Source organism: Candoia aspera, chromosome 3, assembly GCF_035149785.1.
Source record: "Candoia aspera isolate rCanAsp1 chromosome 3, rCanAsp1.hap2, whole genome shotgun sequence".
NCBI lineage: Eukaryota > Metazoa > Chordata > Lepidosauria > Squamata > Boidae > Candoia > Candoia aspera.
The window spans coordinates 188,854,976-188,868,047 of NC_086155.1; the positions used below are offsets into that span (position 1 = coordinate 188,854,976).

General features: G+C 35.9%; 1 protein-coding gene across 1 annotated transcript in view; it reads left to right on the forward strand.

Annotated features, from left to right (window-relative positions):
* Positions 1 to 13,072, forward strand: part of RIMS2 (regulating synaptic membrane exocytosis 2) — a 209,326-nt gene that overhangs the window by 14,594 nt on the left and 181,660 nt on the right. The window lies entirely within an intron of this gene.

The window sequence follows — 13,072 nt, forward strand, 5'->3', positions numbered from 1 at the left end:
TCCACTAAATCCTCATATTATTACCCTCCTCTTAAAATACTAGACTTGGAACTTTACATACAAATAATCTAGGACTGTTGGTTCTTTGATTCTTAGCAAGGTATCAAAACTGGACCTCTCTTTCTCTTTCCAGTGAAGCTTTAGCTATTGTAAGGATCTAGAATTCCAGAACTATAGAGTAAATTGTTAAAATCAAAACACACTATTTGTTTTAGGAATTGTATCCCTCGATTTATGTTTTCTATTTATACCAGGAACCTAAGCACGTTTACTTGGAAATAAAGAATATTTGCCTCCTTGAAAGTGGTTTTTGGACTGCAACATTTATCTTTAATCATATGTCTTCTGTGTTGCAATTTTGTGCACTGTTTTGCACCTCCTCACGTACCCTCCCCAACCTACATGGTGCCTTTTGCTCACCCTGCACACCCTCCCTTACTGTGTGGTGCATCTCACACACCCTCTTGCACTCTCCCCAACCTGTATGGCACCTCTGATGCACCCCGTTGCAATCTCCCCAACCCTCCCTGCCCTGCACAGTGCCTCTTGTGCACCCCCTCGCACCCTCCCTGACCCTCCCTCATGCACCATCATGCACTCTCCCCGACCCTTCCCCACACCCTCACGCACCTCCTCGCTCCCTCCCCCACCCAGCAGCAGCCACTTATCTGCCTGCTGGCCTGGGACTTGCCACTTCCTGCTGGCTTCCCCCCTGACTTTGGTTGTGGGAAGCAGGCAGGAATTTGCCTTGCCTAACAACTGTGGGATTCAGTTAACAACAGCAACCAGGATTGCCGTTGCTAAGCGATGCAGTCATGCTTTATGACTGCATTGCATAATGACAGAAATTCCAGTCTCAACTGCCATTGTAAGTTGAGGACTACGTGTATAGCCATATATCTGTGTATTTGAATAATAGCATATCTATCCTTTATTATTATTATATTTTTATCCCACCTTTCTTTTAATATTAGTTTGGTCTAATGGTTAAGGTGCTGGGCTAGAAACCAGGAGTCTGTGAGTTCTAGTCCGGCCTTAGGCATGAAAGCTGGCTGGGTGACCTTGGGCCAGTCACTTCCTCTCAGCCCAACTCGCCTCACAGGGTTGCTGTTGTGGGGAAAATAGGAGGAGGAAGGAGTATTAGGTATGTTCGCCAACTTGAGTTATTTATAAAAAAATAATAAAGGAGGGATAAAAATTAAATCAATCAATCAATCAATCAATCAATCAATCTTTGGTCAAGTCGAGGTGGTGAATGTACCCAGTACTCCTGCCTCCTATTTTTCCCACAAGAATAACCCTGTGAGGTGGTTTGGGCTGAGAGTGACTGGCCCAAAGTCACCCAGCTGGTTTTCATGCCTAAGGGAGGCTTAGAAATCAGTTTCCTGGTTTTAGGCCAGCATCTTAATCATTGCATCAAACTGGCTTTAACAAATTATGTCCTGCTATAGATCTGTTGTGATAAGATACATGCCATTGTCCATATTAGCAGGTGATTTAGCCAGTACATGTCAATAGTTGAGCTGCATGAAGTTGGAATCATCTTACTAATTATTGATACTTTTGATTTTCCATAACTTACTTTAGATGTTTAAGCCAACAAAAAATAATGCACTTTCAAGCGTTTTTACTCTTTTTAAATTTGAAGAATTATTTAGGAATCCTAAAAGAGTTATGGGAGCCAGTTTGGGGTAGTGAATAAGTAACTAGGCTATAAACCAGGAGCCTTAGGCATGAAGCCTGTCACTCTCTCTCAGCCCTATGAAGAAGAGAATAGCAAACCACTTCTGAAAATCTTGCCCAGAAAACTTCAGGGACTGGTCTCCAGGAATCTGTAGAAGAATGGCAAAATAAGCTATCAATGTGAAAAATAAACTCATATTTGAAAAACAAGTCTGCTACAGAATTTAATTCAACTTGGAAAACATTTAGGGATTACAATTCTATGTATGGACTTGTACCATGTTCAAAATTTGCGTTTCTCTTAATAGAACACTTTAATATATTAGCTTTTTTGTGATTCGTTATACTTGCTGTTGTTAACAGTTGAATATGAACTTGATTTTAATAATGTTCTGAAGCCTTAGATTGATATGATGATTTAATATGTGACACTAATCTAATCTAACTTCAAGATTTTTTATTTACTTTTATACTGTTTGTAAATTCTATTTTCTTTTTCTTTTTTACGCTTTTCTTGATTCTAAAATAAATAAAGATACTGAGGAAACAAAAGGAAAGTACAAGTACAAAAAGTACAAAATTAAGTAAACTTTACACCTGTTAGCATGTGTAATTTTTCTTAAAATATTATTCCGGACATATTTCTCTAATATTTATATTTGAATCTAGCTTTTCTTAATTTATTCTTAAATGCAATTATTCCTAATTACACTTTTAGTAGGCATCTTTTTTGATCTATAACTTTCCTAAATAGATTGTGTGCCCATTTGTATTGCATTGTCCCAGCCCTCGAGGCAGTTAACTAGCAATTCAAAAGGTAAGCCAATAATGGGCACGTTGATTGTAGTGGGCACGATGAATCTATTTATATTGCTCAACTCCCAATAAATAAGAATATGCTTAAAGTAGTTTTTGAATCATTACTGAAGCTGCCATAAGGTCATCAAATGCAGTCTGGGAGACAGGCCGCAGCTGTATTGTACTGGGCAGTAAAAGCCAATCCAGATGATCTATAAATCTGATACAGAAGGTTATGCTGTAATGGGGTGTTTTCTAATGCTGTACTGCGCTTAGGTGACTTTAAATATAGGCAGTTGCCAGCCTCTGAGCATACTTGGCCTTGATCAGCCTTGAATCCCAGCACCACCCAAGTCCTTCTCAGTGTAGCCCTGCATTTTCACCTCTTGTACTCCAGCTTTCCATATAGTGGTGGCAGTGGTAGCATACTTGCAGGTTGCAGGGACTGGACTTCAGTTCACAGTCCATTTCAAATAGGCTACAGATAGGGGCTTTGAGGCCTGAGGCTGCCTCACCACTCTTGCTTATCTACATTAGTGCCTTATGGCTGCATATCTCTTCTGAGCATGACTGCTTTGCCAGGATCATGACTCTTACTGGAAACAGAATTCTTTCACGTCTCTGTTCATAACACAAGAGATCTTCGTGATCTCTTTCATGCCCTCTGTTTGAATAATTAGCTAAGGAAAGCAAATGAAAACAGTAATTTTTTGTCAGGCCTTTTTCTTGATTATACCCATTATAGCAGCTGATAGAAAGTGAAGTCTTGCATAGTATGTCTGGTAATGCATATGGATAATTCAAGAATATATACAGCTTATTTTTGCATATTGTAATCCTTTTTTCTGCTTCCTTTTCAACATAATTTAGATGGCTATGTTTTTAGTGTTGTTTTATTGTAAACCGCCCAGAGTCCCCCATTGGGGGAGATGGGCGGTGACATTAATTTAATCAATCAATCAATCAATCAATAAGTCATTGTAATACATGTGTCCATATGCCTTCATAAGTTAGTAATTAACATTATTAAATGATGTAAATAGGCATTGTGATTCTGTTTCATCCATCAGTGTCTGCAGCAAACTGCGGTGATATAATCATGCAAACGCTGCTGACATGCAAAAGACACAAGTATAATGATATAATCATGCAAATGCTGCTGTTAAGTATTTACATCCTGGTATCTAATGCAGGTACATGAAATACAGCATTTGTGTGATGTTGTCATGCACGTGTCATCATTTGCCTTATGAAGGTTTGTATGAAACAATTTTAAGAAAATTATTTTCACTTTTTGTGTGCAGTATTACTTTTAGTCTCTAAACTTTAGTGTTTATAATGCAAACTGGGAGATCTTTGCAAAGATTGCTTTTAAATGCTTGACTTTTCAAAATATGAAAATTAATTTGGATCTTAAAGATTGTTTTACATTCCTGACAATGACTGACAGACTTTTTTAATGATCCGAGCTGGCAAACAAACTGTACTTACTTTTGACTCTTATTTGTATGACTTATGTAAACTAATTTGAATTATGCATTGAAACTTGTTATTTATAAAAATAATCTTATTGGATGCAATTTATTTACTACCATATCATAGTAATTAAATTTTACAGCTTGTGCCAACTACCAAAAAAAGATACTTTAATGCATCTGGATATGTTTAATGCAGCCCATCTATCTGTTAAATACATGGATTAGCTGAAAATGAAATGAAAATGACAAAGTATCTTATGGCATCTTAAAGATTAGAAGATTTATTATTCAATCCTGGATGAGGCATGTGGATAGCAATGTGCTACACAACTTTTCTTTGTATCTTCCAGGTTCTCTGCCTCCTCTAACTTTAAAAGAAATAAAATACAATTAAATGGTAAGCTGGCTGCTGCAAGGTTAAGTGCAAGCTTCCAGCATTACTTTTATTAGCAAGAATACCAGATGGTGCCATACTATTTTTTTCTTCCCCCACCAAAATAAAGGGAGAGAACTTTGATGTGCCCGAATAAACTTTATTCCACTTGAACTGTTTTGAGCAAAATTAAGTTTATACAGGAACACTGGAGTGCTCTCCACTTTTTGTTCTTTTTGGTAGTCCTGAAACGTATAAAACAAGCAAGTGCTTCCAACAAAAGAAGGCAGCTTTGTGAGAAAAACTTCAGTATGACTGTAATTTGTATTACATAACTGGCATCCACATATTCTCCAATTTCCAAGTAAACAAATTATATAACAAGAGCCCTCAAAATGAATCATAATCTAAATGTTCACTAAAGCATTAAATATAAAACTTGAAATAATGTAATTTACATGTCCATTAACAAAGTAACACATTTTTGTAACTTTTATTTGTGAATGCAGAGAAAGACCATGATACCAGTTAAAATTTCATTCCTAAGGTTCATTTACAAGATAGAAGTCATGATGAACATAGCAAATTGGTGAGGATGCTCCCAACTACTCCCCTCAAACCCTCAGTCACAAGGATTTTCCTACTGCCCTGCATTTATCTTACACTTTGTTCTGGGCAAATGGTCATACTTCCAAACAACTCATGGGACTGTAATCATTTGCTATTTCTAAAGATAAGCATGGGCCCATCTGAGAAATCTTTGGCCTTTATTGGGGCATAGATTGGATTTTTATATTGAGACTCATTAATATTTAACTCTTTGGAAGAATTCTGTGTTAAATAGGTCATAAAATGTTTTACTGGAAAGTATGGGCAGAAGCTGGGATAGTGACTTTAAATCATTATGTAATTATTAATTTAAGAATTTTCCTTAAATTCAAATTGAATGCGGTCTCCCTAGTTCACAACAGCGGCAGTATTTTCAAAGTTAAACAGGCTTTGATGGCCCAAATTCGGCCAGATTCCTTGGCCACCTTGCTTTCTTATCTGATGGAATCTACAACTGAACCAGCGACTCTGGGCAGTTTACATATTGTTAAAACGTTTAAAAACAAGTAACAATACAAAAAACACCAAAATACACAAAACGAAAGAACAGAGATGGCAGAGAAAACAAACCCAGATGGGAACAAGAAAAAGGGGTGTCAATCGTCTTTGCCTCAGTCTTGGGCAAAGAGCCCCATCTTTGAAATACCAGTAGGGTGGGGACCATTCAAATCTCAGGGGCAGTCTCATTTCAGAGGGCAGTCGCTGCTACAGAGAAGGCGTGCTTCCATGGTCCTGATCAATGGCATTGTTTAATCAATGGAACCCAGAATGTGCTAACCTTGCCAGATCAAACCAGCCAGGGAGATACTATCTGAAGCTAGAATTCTACTAGTATAGAGATATGCAGGGCACCATAGTGAGGTCATCCCTAAATGTTTTATCAAAGACATTCCAGTTTACAATGTTTTTTTTCCCATCATTCCTATGTAACAAGCCAACAGTATATAACATGTCACCATGCTATGTTTGGGACTCTTCTGCATTATTGTGGTGAGGAGCCTAGTTGTGCATGCCAATAAAAGATACTTTGTTTCAGCTATCTGAAACATTTTGGTTCCTCATTTAAGATGGGCATTTTACCTGCCAGAAAAAAACAATGCAAATTGTAAATCACTGTTTACAATCAGTTTACCTTCCCTGAAATAGCTGAGTTACTTTCTGCTTTGGACAAGCTGTTAAAACACATCTATTTAACCTGGCATTTTAAAATGCTCTTAATAGCTTTATTATTTCTTTATTTTTATGGTGCTTTTCTTTTTGGGCTAGTGTTTTTATGTTAACATTGTTTTATTGTTTTTATTTGTTAGTTTTTTTGAAATAAAAAGACAGACATTGAATGCTGAGTTGGATATTGGCAGACTGAACAGATAGGCACTACCGGAATTGACTTTTCAGTACCAATTAACACAAAAGAAATTATGAAGCAAGTCAAGTTTATAGTAAAAATGCCTAGGATTTAACTTTGCAGTGTGGGATTTGGGAGAAACAAGATCAGTGTTTCTTTACAAATACAGAGATTGAGAAGGAATTGAGGAACAATGTTAAACGCTCTGCTGTACATTCCAAATGTTACAGCGCTGGCATCTTCTATCCAATAATATTTGTTTTTACTCTGTCTTACTCCAAAGGAAAATGTGGCTTTACATAGGCTAAATTGTATGTGAGCACAGTATGAGACATTATGCAATGTGTTTAAGGGAAATGTAGGTTAAAATGGGCAGTTAAATTTGCCCTGCTTTTAATGCATTAATGAATTTGCAATTTTTGTAACTGTTAGCTCCTGCTTAAATCAAAGTTTTTGGTAAGTTTTATGAGGATTTTTTTGTCAGTAATGGAGGGTAAAGGTTAATGTATAGTTAATCACATTCACTGAGTTAATACTACATTTTCCTGAGCCTTCATGCAAGATTAGTGTTAAATTAGAATTATGAGATGTAGTAAAAAAAAAAAGTGTGGTTGATATGTGGTTCTTACTATAGAGTGTTTCCTATTTATTTGTTTTACACCATTTCCTTACTACTGAAGAAGTCATTCTTTAAATGTAACTATAATATATAAAATTGTTTTATTTTATTTTTTATTGCATTTTTATGACAATTTGCCTAAACCATGCCTGCAAGATTTATTGATATTTCTTTCTAAATATATCCGACGTGTCATTTATTTCATTTCACATTTTATAGGGTTTGTTTCATTTTTTCAGTTGATTGATTTAGCAGTAGTTCACATCTTTTGATGATGTGATACCATTTCTGTACTACTGGTTTTTTTTTTATTCTCTATCTCTCTGTGTGTATTTTAGGGCAGATTTGGATATTTAAAAAGTTTAAATATCCATAATGTAACAAAGATATGACTGAGCTTTCATAATAAAATACTTACACTTAAACATTGTAGTAATTGATTGTTCTGTAATCACATAAGGTTTTGGATAGGTTTTTGCATTCTTTACATACGAAGAACGTAACATGAAAATATAAGAAATGTTTGGAAGTCTATTGCTTTCAGTACATGATTTATTTAAAAGAGCATTTCATTTACATTAATTGCATTACTTGTTGTTACATGTTTTTTAAAAAACCACAACAAATTAGGATTATTTCTGTAGCATTATTTGATATATAGATAGTCCTTGCTGAACGACCATTCATTCAGTGACCATTTGAAGTTACAGTGGTGCTGAATGAATGATACTTATACCTGGTCCCCAAAATAATGGTTGTTGCAGCTCCCCCACAGTCATGTGATCAGAATTCAGGCACTTGGCAGCCTGCCTGCACTTAAGACTGCAGGGGCACTGCAACTCCCCCCACCTGCGTATCTCCCCCCATTTCTGCCCCTTTGGCTGCCCTGCACAGCAGCACTCCTCAGCGATGGCAGCACGAGGGATGAAGTAGAGGCCCGGGCCCTTCAGCAATCTCAGCTAGCCGCCACCCCCTTTGAGCCTCTGCTTCAGCCCCAGCACCACTGCCAAGGAGTACGGCCTCAAGCCCTGTGGCCAGCCACCCCAGCACCACTGCCAAGGAGTACGGCCTCAAGCCCTGTGGCCAGCCACCCCAGCACCACAGTGCAAAGCCTCAGCTGCCCCTACTGCCCTGCACCCTGCAGGCCCTGCCACACCTAGCTGACCTTCAGCGTCTCCTCCAGGTGCTGACGGGGTGTGCCTGGCCTGGCCCATGCAAGGCAGCTGTTGGCCGCACCAGGCCTTCTTCCTGAGGTCATGCTGTTCTCCAAATAGCATGTGCCATTCTTGTGGTGTTTTGGAAAGCCTTCAGAAAGCTTCTGAGGCCTTCGGAAGCATCGTGAGGAGGCCATGCCTGCGGTTCTCCAAATCGCACACACTGTGCTTGTGAGGTTTTGGAAGGCTTCAGAAGCCTTCTGGTCCCAATTACCCACACAACGCGAAGACTATCTGTATGCACTTTATTGGCTTTTTTGTCTCTATGCTATTTCCCAAACAGTGCTTTATATGCAAATAAGTGTTTTTTGTCCTCATTATAATTAGGGTTTATAATAATTTAGTACCCTTTTTTCATCAGAGATGCCACATACAAAATCTACAGATAAAAGAAATATTAAACAGTTAAATACTTCGATTTTTTTTCTTCTAAAATGAATTCATAAAGAAATGTCATTATTGTAATTGGTAGTCTTTAATTTTATATGATTATTTTTTTTGTCCATTTTTGATATAATTAATTTTGAAACCATGAGAGAGAAAATACAGCATAAGATTTACTACTTAGATGAGATGATTATATTTATGAATCATGGACATAATGTTTAACAACTTAATGTTAATCAAAAAATAGTTCTTATAGTTCCTGCTGGTTGCCAGCTTGGAATACTTTACAGTAATGTAATTGCTGCCACGATTAGAACATTCTTCACAATACTCATGCTAAAAGAATCCTGAACATTCATTGAATGGCTTTCAAGATTCATGAATTCTTGTGTATGGTCATGCACAATGCAGGAGATGTTATGAAAAGGTAGTTTTAGAATACTGAATACTTTTCAGCACTGTCTTAATATTATTTATGTATCAATTTCATATACATAATGGGATCATATCAACATTATCTTTATTGAATGCAAGCTGTGGAAGTTCCTGTACCAACAAAGTTTTGAATATGCTTCCAGTAGCCAGTCCTCACTGTGCTTTATTATGTTGTTTGAAAAGAAAAATCTCTTATTTAATTTTTAATAGTTTCTGTTACACTGTAAGAAATAGTCTTGGCTTCTTATCATCCCTACCCCATTCAAGACTTTTTCCTTCTGTTGGAGCTACAGGGGGAAACAACACTAGACAAGGCCTTACATATACTTATTCAAATATTTAAATCATACCTTCATCTAAAAGTAGATTTGTTTCTTTGAATGTGTGATGGGAGGATAACCCCACTGGCGCCAATATGGAATTTTCTAAATAGTGGTTTCAAAGGAGACATTTTCATCATGACTTGATAAGAAAATTTCAAGGCCTGTTATCCCATTAGTACATATTTACACATAACTGCTACTTGCATTAAAAAAGCATAATAAATACAAAGGGCTGAACTACTTGAGGAAATACCAGATTTGTTCTCTTCTGGAGATCCATTGTAAGTAATTTAGGAAGAAGGTGATTTAAAGATAGTACTAATTTTAAAAAGACAATTTAAGGATTGTACTAATTCAAAGATAGGTTTGCAATGCTAGATTGTCCCTTCAAGTTTTGCTCTTAAGAAAGAAATAATATCCTGAATATTAGAAAGAGAAAGGAAAGTTTTCTTGGCAAATATCTTTTAAAAGCTTGTTTTCAAAATGAGAAAAGGATGTCTGTGATGTTGCATTGACTTTTCATATTCTTTCATAAAATCAGCCATCTGTACAACATAGATTCTTACATATTTTCCATCAAATAGCCAAGATCTTTATACATTATCGGGCATGATGGCTATTTCAAATTTATAAAATTAGATGTGGTATGGAAGAAGAGGCTAGAAAGAAGTTATTTCTCCCTTATAATATTCAGTGGAATGCAAATGGGGCTGTAAGAAAATATTAGGGGGACAAAGATTGCACATACAGTACATTAAAATATTATAGAGGTAAAATAATACTGATGAATCTGAAAACATGATATGATGAGAAGCAAATTTGTGTACAGTTTTCTTCAGGTAACGACCTATTCTTGAAGCTAGCATATGCATGGCCTCTCACCAGCAACTTTTCCTTCTGTCAGGAAGGAAGCTAAGAGCCTAAGTCAGGGAGTCTGACAGGAAATTTCCTGTCTATCTGGTTGCATTGGTTTCTGTTGTTTTTCTGAAGTTGGTGGATTAAATGAATGAAGCTTCTTGAAAAAGGAGTACCTTTACAGAAACGGATGAAACTTTTCAGGACCGTAACACAAAATGATTGTATTGCTTTAGATTTTGCTATAAAATTCCATTTAGATGAATGATGGAATGTAAGGTAGAGTAGGAAATATTTTATTTGCCTTAGATGAGAAAACGTTAAATGTGGAATTCGGTATAAAAAAATGGCTGCAACACATTTAAACTTAGGAATGGCTTTAAAAGAGGAGTAGTTATAATGACAGGACCAATATTTCTTCAAATACCAGGTGCTAGAGAGCAAGTGATGGCTACAGTTTTGTAATGCTTGTGGACTTTCTGCAAGGATATAGATGGCTGCTGTGAGAAACAGAATCCTGAATTAGGATCCCTTTGTACTGATCCAGAAGCAATTTTATTTTTTTTCCTAGTAGATTCAGACTTTTTCATCAGTTAATGAATTGAGTTCTTATGAGTGTCACATTTTATGAAAAAGCTATACTCACATAATGTGCTAGCTTGTGATGAATAGAAACTTAATTTGCTGAATTAATTCAAATTTCTGGGTTTCCTCAACATACTGAGCCACAAAATAGCAACCACATATCTTAGCCTAGCTTGTTGTTCAAACTTAGCCACAGTGGGAATTTTCAATTACCATTCTTTCAAAAATTCCACAGTTACAAATAACACTGTAATTATAGTTTTGCTTCCTGAAAGGCAGTATTATTTGGTTAGTTTGTGTTTGGTTTAATGGAATTCTTTCTTTTATCTTGTTTGCTGCACAGAGTTTCTTGGATAGATAGGCAGCTGTACAAATTGGAGAAATAAATAAATACATATAATAATTTTTGAATAGTTCTGAATAGTTTCATAAGAATAGGCTTTCTTATAATTAATAGTATATTACATATCTGTTTAAAGGCAACTGTTAAAATTTGCAAAGTTAGAATTGAATGAAAATATAAAGTGGTGAATATTATGATGATTTGCAACAAAGTACTCCTTTATGTGTATGTTGCCCCATGACACTGCAACTTTATTAGCCTGGCTATAAGATAGAATTGTACACTAGCATACCTCTTTCCATATAATACAACTTGTATATAAAAAGGAGGAAAATGATAGTGGTATATATAAATAAAAATCATAATAATTTTTTTCTTGTTATTAAACCCTTTCCCACACCAACATTATTTTTTAAACTTTGTGATGAGTACTGATCACTAGTATATATCTTATATGCTAAATATATATTGAGGGAGGCTGGAAGAAGATGAATGAAGAAATATAAATAACCTGACCTATGCTTATGGCACTACTCTGATAACTAAAAATACAAATGATCTGGAAATCTAATGATGAAAGTCAAGGAGCAAAGTGAAAACATGGGATTACGATTAAATATAAAAAGGACCAAGCTGATGACAACAGGTATAATAACCAGACTTAGAATTGACAATGAAGTTACAGAGTGGTGGATAGCTTCTGCTGTTTAGGCTTGTCTATCAACAGTAAAGGAACCAGCAGTCAAGAAATAAGTCTCAGTACTATATCAAGTACTAGAGTAGCAATGAAGACCTTGGAAAAGGTATTCAGATGCTGTTATATGTCTGTACCTAAAAGATCAGAACTATGCAGGTAATTCTCTGTGACACTCTATGAAAGCAAATGTTTTGACATTGAAGAAGCAGGTAGAAAGAGTATTGACGCTTTTGAACTTAGCTGTTGGAGAAGATTCCTGAGAGTAGTGTGGATAGCCAAGAAAACAAACAAATGGACCAGGGGACAAATCAATCCAGAGTTCTCACTTGAATCACAAATGACCATGCTCCAATTATAATATTTTAGACACATTATGCAAATATCTAGCTCTCCTGAAAAGTCTATAATGCCGCAAAAGGTGGAAGGAAAGAGAAGATGATGACCCTGCTTTGAATTGAGTGCGTACACTATTGGAAGACCTGAAGAAACAGGTTGGGGACAGATCATCCTGGAGAAGAACTATCTATATGGTTACAAACAGTTGACACTAGCTTGATGGCACCTAGTCAATTACATATCCACCACATACTGTATATTCTGAGAAGGCATTTTTGAGGTGACAACCAGCTGGAAGGATAAGTGTTATGAAACTCCTACTTATATGGTATTTCTGTGTTTAGACAAACAGCTTACTTTTTGTAAGCTTTTCATGTATGTACTGTATATCAATCTATGTCATCTCTCACATAAATAGGAAATTGATTTTCCTAATTGATAAAATAGATTTAGCTGGCCATAAGAATGTTTATGTTTTCATCTTAAAACCCTCACAGCAAACAGCCATCATAAATTGAAAAATATATACAAGAAATATGAATTTAAGATATTTTAAAGCTGATGTCTCTTAGAAAGTATATTTAAATTTATACTAATGTTTTAGAAAATAAGGAGGGTGGAGTGATGGCTACAATCCAAGTGTTAAGATCAATTTTCCTCTTGTTTGGGATGCAAAAATTGATAGCCCTGATTTGGAAAATGGAGAGAATGATACGATAATGAAACATCATGCTGATATGATAATGAAACCTCATGTTGCTCTTTAGTCAGAATGAATGGATGGCTATTAAGGCATAGATGAGAACAGATTTTAGGTAATGATGTTTTATGAGCAAGTACCTCAATACATTCATGTTAAATTCAATTTTAACTTTTAAAATTTGGTTGATGGCTTTTTTCTGGACATCATTTATAGTATTGTTTTTAATATTTAAATCACTAAGCAGTTTCGGATCTGACTACCTGCAGGATATGAACTTCAGGACTTTAAG